Below are 12053 nucleotides of genomic sequence, written 5' to 3'. Positions count from 1 at the left end.
AAATTCCTTTCCTAAGGACCCCCAGCTGGGTGTGAATTCAGGCATCTGACTCCGCAGCCCATCACAGCTGCAGCTTGTTTCTGCAGCTGAGTGAGATTCTTCCTCAGTGGTTTATAATGTTTCCTAGGTCACAGGTACTTTGAAAATCCAATGAATTGGTCTATAACAGAGGTGGCAAACACAAGGCCCGTGGACCGAATCCGGCCCTCCACCCTGTTTCATCCCACCCAGCACCTTGTTTCTACCCAGCAGCAATGTCGAGCTCCTTGCCCCTAGTTAAGGAACAGTTACAATTACACAGTCCCAAAATCGCATTCAGCCCTTTGAAGGCAACCCCGAGGCTGATGTGGCCCCTGGTGAAAATGAGTTTGACACCCCTGGTCTATAAGCTTTCATCCAGAAAACCACACACTAACACACTCATGCACATGCACACAGGCACCTACAAGTGAGCAAATACAGATATATTTCTGCTCATTTTAGAATCCTGGAACTTTTCTGAGTTCTATTCCATAGACTTTAGGTCAAGCGTTCTTACTAAAAGCCAAGTACAGCGGGAGAAGGTGGTGGGAGGACTAATTAGGATCGGTCAAGGGCATAGATGACTCTGTCTCTTTTCAGAAGAGTAGGGTGTGGCTGCTGGCTTGAACAAGGTAGGGTTGGCAGGGCACGCTGACACAAGGCTGCCCATGAGATCCTGTCTGCCTGCGAAGCGACTGGCATGCCCCTGTTCAAGGGACAAGGATATCGGGACTCATTTTGTACATGAAAACAGGCTCATCTTTTTCAGTCACTATTTGCCACAGGTACCCTGGCTTGTCCCCAAATACAGTGCCTCCTCAGAAGGGACTTTAGGTCTTTCCAATGAGTCCCCAAAAGGGTGTTTTATCTGCTTATTCTTCCTTCTACTGAGACTTGGAGTCGTGTTCCACTGATAAATAACAAACACTGGAAGGGTATTTTCAAATGCTTTCTCACTACAAACCAACCCCTTAGAGAAAGAATTCGAGAAGAAACTTTGTGACACAGCAACAAACTTACCTTCTCTCCTCCGTTTTGTCCTGTTGGGGCCCTTTGCTATGATTTCTTTTTAATTGTTAAACCCGCAGAAGGCAGTCTTTGTGAGTGCAAGGTGAGGCCATCTGTCCACTAGGGGGAGACTTGCCCACACCTATAGCCCTGCGTCAGGTGGCCTGGCCTCCCTGGAGATCAAGAATCGCTACAGCCGCTCCTCTGCCCCATTTCTTTTGCTAGGCAAGGCATTTTTGATTGATGAACAAAACTCTCTGCTTAAATATTCAAGTTTTATTTTAGGAAGCCAGGGAGTGATGAGGACAGGGAGTGATGACTGCTATGCTAATGAGGAGTGACTTCTCTCCATGTTTCCCAGTGACCTCTGAGATGAGTGGCTAGCAGCCTGTGCCTCATGAGAGAGTAAGCGCAGCTGCAGAATCGGGAGCTGGGACGTGGGTGGCGCAGCGGACCAAAATACGCAGCTGGCCCTGCCCCGCCTGCCTGCTACAGCTAAGGCTGCAAGATGCCCCTGAAGCCATTGCTGATGCTATTCAAACATCCTGCTTTCTGTTTCTATTTTTCTCTCATGTACTCTGCTGGACTTCCATGCCTTCCATCACCTCTGCCAACTGGAGCCTTAGGCCTCTGCATGGACCTTGGCAATGGCCAGTCTGGTGATTTGTTCTCAGTGTAAAAGGAGCTGCTGACTCTGACCTTGTCTGAAGGTTACTCCCCAGTTCCTGAATTTTTTGAGCCATGTATATTCTAGTTGTTTGGGAAATTGCATCGTTTCTATCGAAATTGGCAACACACACACACACACACACACACTTTGTTCAGTTTTATTTTTCTAACTTCAGAAATGGTTTGAATTGGAAGCATTTCCCTTGCCGCCCTGGAAGATGGGGGCTGTGACTGTCACACAGTGTCCCTCCATTTGTGCTCCCTGCGTTCAGGCGTGCAGTGGGCGCATGCACTCAGAGAACAGCAGGGAGCCACGCTATACATTTCCATTTCCTTTTATTACCCTGAAAACACAACATCGGATTCAGAAAAGGGAAGATGATCCTGACAGGTGCCTACCCTCCAGATCCGGAGACACATTCCGAATTTAGTATCTACCCAAAGCACTCAACTGTCATTTTTTTTGCAGTTGCATCAAACTCAAAACAAGTTGTGAGCATTTTTGCCTTCTGAGAGAACAACGGGGCAGGGGTGTCAAGCTCATTTTCACTGGGGGCCACATCAGTCTCTCGGTTGCCTTCAAAGGGCCAAATGTCATGTTAGGACTATGTAAATGTAACTACTCCTTAACCAGGGGCAAGGAGCTGGGCGCTGCTGCTGGGTAGAAATAAGCTGCCAGGCCGGATAAAACCAGGTGGAGGCCGGATTCGGCCCTCGGGCCTCGTATTCCCCACCTGTGCAACAGGGGCAGTAAACCCATAGCAAAGATGTGGGGATGGGGGTCGGGAGGAGGGAGTCTATGGAGGGAGAGCAGAATGTGGGTAAGTGTGCGGAGGCACCGAGGGCAGCCCCGGGCCCAGTGTGGGTGGATGGTCTCAAGAAGAAACTGCTGGTCCCAGGGATGGATTTGGGCAGGTGTGCTTTAAAGGGAAGTGGCATGGGGGCTGAGAGGGGCCAAGGTGAAGACTCTGAAAACCTTCCAGTAGCTATTGAGTCTGAGACGTCAACTTCCCCCACCTCCTCAAACCATCCGCAAATTTGCGCAGCCCAGAGGAATTCTGTTGATACTGTGTCTTCGTGAACACGAAGGAAAAGTGGCTACGTTTCGTTTTCCTGTGCGCTCGCTCAACAGGCATTTATCGCACACCTGTGAAGCAGGGCGCTTTCCAGGTGCCGCCGCTTCGCAGCTGAACGGCGCAGAAGAGGGTTCCCGCTCCCACTGCTGTCTTCGAGCATGTCATTTTAATCCAGATTTTTTCATTTCTAAATAATAAAAGCTTACCAGAATTTTAAGATAGCAGACTAAACCACCATTTTAAAAAATGACAAAGAAACAATGCTTGATTATATGAATAAATTTACATTTTTAGGTTTTTACTCAGTCATTATGTTATCTTTTTTTATGTTTTATTTTTCAACCACAGTTGACATTCAACACCATTTTGTGTTAGTTTCAGACATACAGCGTAGTGGCCAATCGTATACTAGACACAGTGCTCCCCCCGGTATTTCCAGTACCCACTGTAGTTTCTACAGTGCCATTGGGCAGATGTCCCACGCTGTGCTCCACATCCCCTTGCCTTTGGATGGGGAAGAGAGACTGTAGACAAGGAGCAACAGTAAACACGGCGTTATCTGGGGCTAACACAGTGAAGTCACTGGAGCGGGGGAGGAGTGTGTCAATATCCAGTCAGGAAAACAGAAACTCCTGCAGGACATTCAAACAAAGGAACCTGCGTAGGGGACAGGCTGAAGGAATAAAGGGAAGGTTCTGATCCTGGGAGGCAAGCAGGAGGTAGGAAGGTTGGGCGAAGAGCGAAGGCATGTCTTCTGCTGTAAGTGGTGGAGACCAGGCAGCCAACAGCTCCAAAGACGGCAGTCCTGGCTCTGGCTCCGGTTTCGAAGTTCCAAAGGGCAGCAGCAGAGGCCTAGTAGCTTTGCTTCTCCAGTCCGATGGCTGGGAACAGCAGCTCGTGTTTGCGATCTGCATACCTCCACCCAGAGCCCTGGGCCTTGCTTGATTCAGTTCGGAGGGCAGTTGAGCTCAGGGCCCAGGTCTCTTCCCCTCTTCTACAGGGCCATACAGACAGAAAGGTCAGGTGCTAACCTGGATGAGCTTGGGGGAGGCTTGCACAGTGGGCTTCCAGACTCACAGGCCCAGAGTGACCAGGGAGGATGGTCTGAACGTAAAGGCTCCTGACTGACAGCAGTCACGGCGGCCATCACGTCCTGGGCCCCGCAGCGTCCCTGACAAAGGTAAGTCTTTACTGTGAGTGAGCCTGTCGGGTTTTTTGCATCCGAGATAACATGCCTTTGAAAGAGCAGTGATATTCTTTTCCAGACCCCTCAGGGCATAATCTCCCACCAGACACCAGACTTCTCATTGTTATCTTGTCTCCCCTGAAACCACAGACAGGGTATCCGTGCTGTAAAGGCTAACTATCGGGTATCCGCCCCCGTGAAAGTGCCTCTCTCGTTTCACCTTCTCTCCAGCCCTGGTGATTTCCCCACTTGGCTTTCTCCTGCCCCCTTATCTACCACTAATGGATTTCACGTAATACCCTCCCACCCCCCTACATTCTTCCTTTGATCCTAATGTATAGAATAAGCTGCAGAGTCACCACTCTCTGGGGCATTTTCTGAATCTGCTGTGATTTTTCCTCCTGGCAATTGTCATTGTTTGGCTCAAATATTCCTTTAAGACTTCTTCTCAGGCTGCATGTTCTTTCCAACAGCCAGACGACAATTCCAGCGTCCCGAACACACCCACCCTGTGGGAGAGGGAAGGACTTTTGTTTGTAAAGGGGACCGGGACTGAGTGGAAAGCAGCCTGGGCCCAGTTCTGGAGGAGAGGGGGAGGGCTGGCCAGAGGAGTGCACCAGCAGCAAGGGCCGCTGTGGGAAGGAGGACTCGAGGGCAGGGAAGTGGGAGGCAGAGGGAGGAGGCCGAAGCCCCCAGAGGAGGACGTTAGTCATCTAACAGGGTGTGCAGTGATCGCTCCTGTAAATATTCAGGAGCTCTTACAGGGCAGGGTGACGTTTCACATGTGCGTCCATTCATTTCTCAAAGGGAACATTTTAAAGCTGTTTCTAATTACAACTTTGTCTTCCTGGCGTTTTCATCTTTGCCTTTCCTTTTTCAGTTGTGTCTTTTCCTCTCTCACATAAACCTTAGGTTCTGGTCAAGTTGACCCAAAGGAAGAACTCGACACACCTACAAAATAACTTAATGACGCCCCTAGATTGGTGTTTAATTGAATACCTGGGCAATACAGGTAAGCCAAGTCGACATGAAACTTAACCACAGCAGGCCTCCTAGCTGTGTAGCTACTACCACAATGAAGACACACAACAGTCCCATCATTCCAGAGAATTCTCTCCTGCCCCTTCTTGTGGTCAGTCTTCCCTGCCACCACCCACCCTCCCAACACTGTCAACTCCTGATCTGTTTTCTGTCCCTACAGGTGCGGCTGTTCCAGGATATCATTCAAATGCAATCATACAACGTGTGACCTTTAAATCTGGCTTCATTTGCTTGTGCATATGAAGCTTATAAGATTCACCTAAGTTGTTTCTTTTTATGGTTGAGAATATCCCTTTCTTTATCAGTTCATTCAGGGAAGAGGTATGATCTCCTATGGTTCTCTAGCTCCGGCACATTACATTAAGTTTGAAAATTTATAGGCATGTACATTGAATTAAAAAAATCGAGAAAACTCTCCTAGACATAACCCAATGAGAAATTACGTATGAAGCACAGCCCCTCTTCCCCACACAGATACTTGGCCTTGGAAAACATGCATGATTTCATGGGCCACATAGAGTCAAAGCCCAGGTGGGGGTTTTAAAGGCATCAGTCATCACAATCTTCCTTTGGCCATATGGCACAGCAAAGCATTTCAGGACAGACTCAGCTGCCCCTGCTTGTCATGATGGTCAAAGGCTAAACCACATACACACAGATCAGGGAAGGGTTGGATTCCTGAACTAGTCGTGAAGATGCTGAAAAGCATAACACTCTTGATCAGACATGAGCAGATGGGCAGAAATGGCAGACCTTCATGTTTTGGCATTGGTGTCAAGCGCTCTACAGAAAATGGAAGTGCGCCTGTGCTAGTCTGGTGCGGTGCAGTCAGGCCAGCCCCTCTGTACCTGACGGACCCTCAGTCTGCTATGACTAACCCCCCTCCCTGCCTACGGCACTCTTCTTTTCTTTTTTATTTATTTAATTCTTGTTCAAGTACAGTTTTCTGTCTTATATTCCCAGCCCTGCCCCGCCGTGCTCCCCACCTCCCTCCCATTTCCGCCCCCCACCTTAGTTATTGTCCATGTGTCCTTTATACTTGTTCATGTGAGTCCTTCCCCTTTTTCCCTGTGATTCTCTCCCCTCTCCCCTCTGGACTCTGTCAGCATGTTCTGTATTTCAGTGTCTCTGGTCACATTTTGCTTGCTTGTTTTGTTGTTTAGATTCCTGTTAACGGTGATATCATATGGTATTTGTCTTTCACCGCCTGGCTTATTTTGCTCAGCATAAAGCTTTCTAGTTCCATCCATGATGTTGCAAAGGGTAGGAGCTTCTTCTTCCTTTCTGCAGCATAGAATTCCATTGTGTAAATGTACCATAGCTTTTTGATCCAGTCATTTACCGATGGGCATCTAGGTTGCTTCCAACTCTTGGCTATCGTAAATTGTGCTGCTATGAACATCAGGTGCATAGCTTCTTTTGGATTGGTGCTTCAGGGTTCTTAGGATATACTCCTAACAGTGGAATTGCTGGGTCAAAAGGCACGTTCATTTTTAGTTTTCTTAGAAAATTCCATAGTGTTTTCCATAGTGGTTGTACCAGTCTGCAATCCCACCAACAGTGAACTAGAGTCCCCTTTTCCCCACAACCTCTCCCACACTTGTTGTTTGTTGCTTTGTTTATGATAGCCATTCTGACTGGTGTTAAGTGGTATCTCATTGTGGTTTTAATTTGCATCTCTCTGATAGCTAGTGATACTGAGCATCTTTTCATGTGTCTCTGGATCCTCTGTATGTCCTCCTTGGCGAAGTGTCTGTTCAAGTCCTTTGCCCATTTTTTAATTGGGTTGCTCGTCTTCTTTGAGTGGAGTTGTGTGAGTTCTTTGTATATTTTGGAGATTAAACCTTTGTCTGAGGTATCATTGGCAAATATGTTTTCCCAAACAGTTGCTTCTCTTTTTATCTTGATACTGTTTTCCTTGGCCATGCAGAAGCTTTTAATTTTGATGAGATCCCATTTGTTTATTCTTTCCTTTATGTCTCTTGTTCTAGGGGATATATCAGTAAAAATACTGCTGTGTGGAATATCTGAGATTTTCTTGCCAATGCTGTCCTCTAGGGCTTTAATGGTTTCCCGGCTTATGTTTAAGTCTTTTATCCACCTTGAATTTATTTTGGTGTATGGTGTAAGTTGGTGCTCGAGTTTCATTTTTTTGCACGTAGCTGTCCGGTTCTCCCAACACCATTTGTTGAAGAGGCTATCTTTACTCCGTTTTAGGGCACTCTTCTTTAGGGCGGGGACGGAATCCGGAGCCGGATCTGAGTGTCCTGTCAGCACAGCATGGACATGGACCCACTGCTGGTCTCCTGAGTCCTCCTCTCTCAGTCAACACAGATCCATCCCGCAGTTTCCAGGCGTCTCCGTCAATGCTCAGCACCAGGGATACAGGAACCAGCAAGGCTGGCCTGACCCTTGTTGTCACAGAGCAGGTGTTCTGCTGGGAAAATGGGTTCAGTCAAGTAACAGAGCAAAGAACTGAAAAATCATAAACTGTGACATGCCCAAAGAAGAAAACAAATAAGGAGTAGAGGTTCAGAATATTCTAGATAGGTGGCAAGGAAGTCCTCTCTGGGACTTTTGAAATGAGACACCCAGAGGATGGGTTTGGAGAAGTCACCCATGGAAAGAACAACCCGTGTAGAGGCCCCAGTGGGATGCAGAGTGATGGGCGTTACAGGGACGCAGGGGAGAGAGGGACCGGCACAGGTCGGAGGTTGTGAAGGTTCTCTAGCAGTTCGCGGGCCGTGATAAGGAGTTTGGGTGTCCTTCAGTGAAGGAGGAAGCCGTGCAAGGAAGGGTTCAGAACCCAGGGGTCACATGATCTGATGTGTGTTTTAAAAGGATCAGTTTTGCTGCTTTGGGATAGTGTTTGCGGTTGTGAGAGTCCAGATGAGAGACAACAGTGGTAATGGAGATAAGAAGACAGAGCTGCGATGTTAGAGGCACAGACGGGCCCCATTAATGGATTGATTGGAGGGGCGGAGTGGGCTGATTTGCAGATGTCTGGCTTGAACCATGTGGTAAAAGGCAGTGACATTTAATTAAATGGGAAAGGTCGGTTCCACAGCAGTCCCTGGAGCCCGACAAAGCTGAGCCCCTATTTCAGGATTCAAATGTACTCAGTAACCACTAAAATTTAAAGTTATGGGGATTGATAAGATTGACTCTGAAGAATGTGGAGGAAAAGCAGCACTTTCTTCAGGGGAAAAAAGCAGCAGGATCCCAAGCAGCCCAAGGCCAGAGAGGAGCAAGGAGGAGGCGGGGGCAGGAGCCAGGGAGCCCTGCGCAGGAACGAGGGTGGCGTTGTTGGGTTGAATTCTGCAGAAGGAGCGAAGAAAATTGGGAAAAGTAACTGGGCACCAGCTTTGGCAACATGCAAGGAGTTGCTGGCCTTGACAAGCTTTGATGGAAGGGCAGTGGGTGGCATTTCAGAGAGAATGACAGGTAGGAAAGTGGGGATGTTGTGTCTGCAGGCAGCTTGACAGGAGCCACGGATGTTCTCTGAGGGTGGAAGGAGCTGGGAGGAAGAAGACAGGGTTTGTCGAGATGGCAGATACCTAAGGATAATTACATGTGAAAAGAATGATTCCGTGCAGACAGAAATGATGGTGCAGGAGGAGACAGAGGGGACCTGGAACGTGGACCTTCTGTCCACTGGGACGGGAGGAAGGACGGAGAAAATAGAGGCAGGTGCATTTGGTGCGGACCTGGTAAGACGAGCTAAGAGGCCCTTCTCTGAGAAAGGGCCCCAGGGGACCTGGAACACCTCAGGCTCGAGGAGAGTTAAGAAATCATTGTTTTAGGGAATCGAAAGACTGGAGAAGTACAGTGTTTAATCAGCATGTCTGAGGGCTCACGTGAGGTTAAGGGTCAGGGATCCGCAGTGAAACCAGTCAGCTGGGCGGGGAGATTGCACGTAGCTGTGTCTAATTCTGCTCAGCTGTTCTGGTGCAGGCCTGGAAAAGGAGGAGGTGGAGCTCACTCAGGGTTGGTGCTGCGGAGGATAAGCAAGAAGAAAGGGGGATGAAGGAGGGGGTTAAAGTTAAAATGGTGTGCCACGGATTCTAGGTTGGAAATGTAGGAAATAAAGCCAAGGGGCGGTTGATAGATAGTGAGAAACTGATGGCATTCAACATTCTACCTGGATGATATCTTCACCCTGGGAGTGAAATTAAAGCTGAAGGTTTGGGGTTAAGAGGTTCCGTGGCCATTCTAGGAGAGTGGGACCACTTCCTATCACAAGCTCAGGTGAGCTGCCTCTTTCCCGATAGGTGAGTCAAACCCCTGGAAAACAGGGCCCTGTGTTTGCACCTGGGGCAGCAAGGAAGGGGAGGCCTGGGGAGAACACCCCACTGCAGAGCCGTGGTGGGACCCGAAAGGATGGAGCAGAGGGCGGGGGCAGCTTCTCCAGAGAAGGGAAGAATGCCAGGGCCTGAGAAGAAGTTGGGTGGAAAATTCCGAGTGAGGACCTTGAGACTCTGTGATCCAAGGTTTGATTTTTTTAGTCTTACATATGGCCTAAACGAGCAATCTAGTTACACTTTAAAAACTCCAGTCACCTCCTCCATAGTAGCTAATGAATGGTATTCACTTTCTTACTAGAAACCCAGCACGACATACGGAAAACAGTATGAAATTGAGGGGCAGGTGCATCTGACCTTGATTCCTGACGCTGCCACTAGTCGGCTGTATGTTCTTAGGCAAATTGTTCGAATTCTCTGAATCCCAATTCTGTCATCTGTAAAGCAAGGGCAAGAATTATGTTTATCCATATAGTTGTTTTAAGGCCTAAATTAATTGAGGTAAGGAAATAATTCAATTTGAAAACTGCTATTTTCAACGTCAGTGTAGTAGGAGTGAATCCTGGTCCACAAACACAGGTGTGTAAGAAAAACTGTGTTTCATGACTTTCCTTCAGATTATTTTAACTCCGGATCTGAGTCCCACCCACCTCCAAAAGGGCTGACGATTCAGCTTCAGATGCAGTTTGGCTGCCCTCTGCCCCAACTCCAACCGTTGGTAAACAGGCCTGGCATTCTCTTTGGTTTCCTTTTATTTTTTCTTTATTTTTTAATTTTTCAATTAGAGTCAACATTCAATATTATATTAGTTTCAGGTGTACAGCAGAGTAGACAGTTATGTAAGCTGCTAAGTATCCCCCTGATAATTCTAGTCCCCACCCGGCACCACACACAGTCATCACAACATTATGACCGTTCCCTACGCTGTACTTTGCATCCCCGGGACTGTTCCGTAACCACCAATGTGTACTTCTTAATCCCGTCCCTGTTTTCACCCAGCCCACCAATCCCCCTCCCTCTGGCAACCGCCAGTCTGTTTGTTCTCTGTGTCCATCAGTCTCTTTCTGTTTTGTTTGCTTATTTTTTTCTTTAGATTCCACATATCAGTGAAATCATATGATATTTGTCTTTCTCTGTCAGACTTACTGCACTTGGGATTTTCCGTGACGCCGCAGGTTGGCTTTGGGAGCCACAGACCCTGCTAGTTACTATGGAGACACCATACAATCCCTCCAGGCCCAGCATCTTCGGGGGCGCACCTGGGGAGGTGCCCCCTCCCCAGAGGAACTGCGCCGTCACCCCTGCAGAGCGCCTCCTACGAGGGACAAAGCCAGGGCCTACTTGAGGGACTGGAGGACCCCCTTTCCTCCTCAGCACAGGGCACTCCTTCTTTTTCCTTGTCCTCAAAAGCTGTCAGTCACCATGCGATCCTTCTGAAACACTTCGAGTTACCTTCTTCAAGGACTTGGGCGTTTGTAAGCTCAGGAAAAATTGCTCCTTGAGAGTCTTTGTGTTGAGCTCTCCCCAGTTCCTAAGATAAGGAAGCCCCAAAGGACCTGGACACCTCTGTGAGGAGGAGGGAAGTGGGAGACAGGACACTAAAGCTACTGAGAAATTATTTTCTCTGGTGGTTACTCTTTTCATGGATCATTCGGTGGTCATGGATCGAGTGCTTCGTAAAGGGACTGGTATATGTGAGCATTTCAATTCTTTAAAGGAAGGAGCTGTGTAAACCCCGAGCACTGAGAGCCCATATTGGCCCATTTGCTGAGGCAGACACTGCCTGCTCTCCATTGGAAAAATGCCAAGGGGGTGGGCACCAAGCTGGGGATCAATACATTGTAACTGAACACAGAAATGGCTACTTACAAGCCAACTTCTCCCAAGAATGGCTGGGGAGCAGTGAAGCCAGTTTCCGTTGAGGGCCAGGTTGTCATGTTCAGCTGACCGAGGAAATGAGCATCTGTCAGACTAATAGCTGGAGTCGGTCCTCCTTGACTAGACAGGGCTCCGAATGGCTGAGCAGACCGTTTTCCTACCACCCACATTCCCATGTCCCAAACAGCAACAATGAGGACTTCATTTAAAACACCTGCCTTGTGAGTTCAGAGCAGTGACAAATTGAGTGTCACTAGCGGATGTGTGCAATACATCAACATAAAGGTTCTCAGGAGATGCCAGGCACTGGCAGCAAATGCTTCTTCCAGAATCACTGTATGATAATGAAAGTTCTTGCTCATTATTCAAAGATCGAAACAAGAAACCTTGAGAAAATATCTAGTTTTATTTCCCGCCTCCACGCTGCCTGAGCCCACCACACCCTTAACAATGCTTACCCCAAATCTCTGAACAAAAGAAGCCTGCTGAGATGCACCCCAGCTTTGCCTCTGAGCCTTGCCTGTCGCCTCCTATAGTTGTCCAATTCCTGTAATTTGTAATGCAAAGTTTTATGAAATATTTGGGTTATAGTTGTTTCAAAATGGCAGACCAAACCACTGTGGCAGATTAGTATGGAGAAAACCAATTTTGTACCATTTGGAGTTTTGAAAAAAAAATGGCCCATTTTTTACAGCTAGAAGTTCATTGCCTTTTGTTACACTGTGAGGCAGATGGGCAGACAGACAAATGTAAAATATGAAACGGTGGAGGAGTATAGTCTTATGTAATTACAATCCCTGCTTAGTTGTCTGTATTCCTCCTTATGCTCTAAGTTTCTTAAAAATAAAAGTTTTGTTTTTTCACTATTATATT

General features: G+C 47.8%; 2 long non-coding RNA genes across 2 annotated transcripts; one reads left to right on the top strand and one right to left on the bottom strand.

Annotated features, from left to right (window-relative positions):
• The first annotated feature begins 3800 nt into the window (after positions 1 to 3800).
• Positions 3801 to 10505, top strand: LOC118983537 (uncharacterized). The gene is made up of 3 exons (XR_005065738.1): positions 3801 to 3954; positions 4873 to 4972; positions 10443 to 10505. It is a non-coding gene; the product is annotated as an uncharacterized LOC118983537 (long non-coding RNA).
• LOC118983538 (uncharacterized) lies at positions 7225 to 10521 on the bottom strand. The gene is made up of 3 exons (XR_005065739.1): positions 10449 to 10521; positions 9660 to 9739; positions 7225 to 7435 (listed from the first exon to the last, which is right to left on the bottom strand). It is a non-coding gene; the product is annotated as an uncharacterized LOC118983538 (long non-coding RNA).
• Between the last annotated feature and the right edge of the window lie 1532 nt (positions 10522 to 12053).

The sequence above is a fragment of the Sturnira hondurensis genome, unplaced genomic scaffold (assembly GCF_014824575.4).
Source record: "Sturnira hondurensis isolate 20B ecotype Veracruz unplaced genomic scaffold, ASM1482457v3 Scaffold0002840, whole genome shotgun sequence".
Classification (NCBI taxonomy): Eukaryota; Metazoa; Chordata; class Mammalia; order Chiroptera; family Phyllostomidae; genus Sturnira; species Sturnira hondurensis.
Note: the sequence above shows the minus strand (reverse complement) of the source record. Positions and strands in the feature narration are given on the sequence as shown.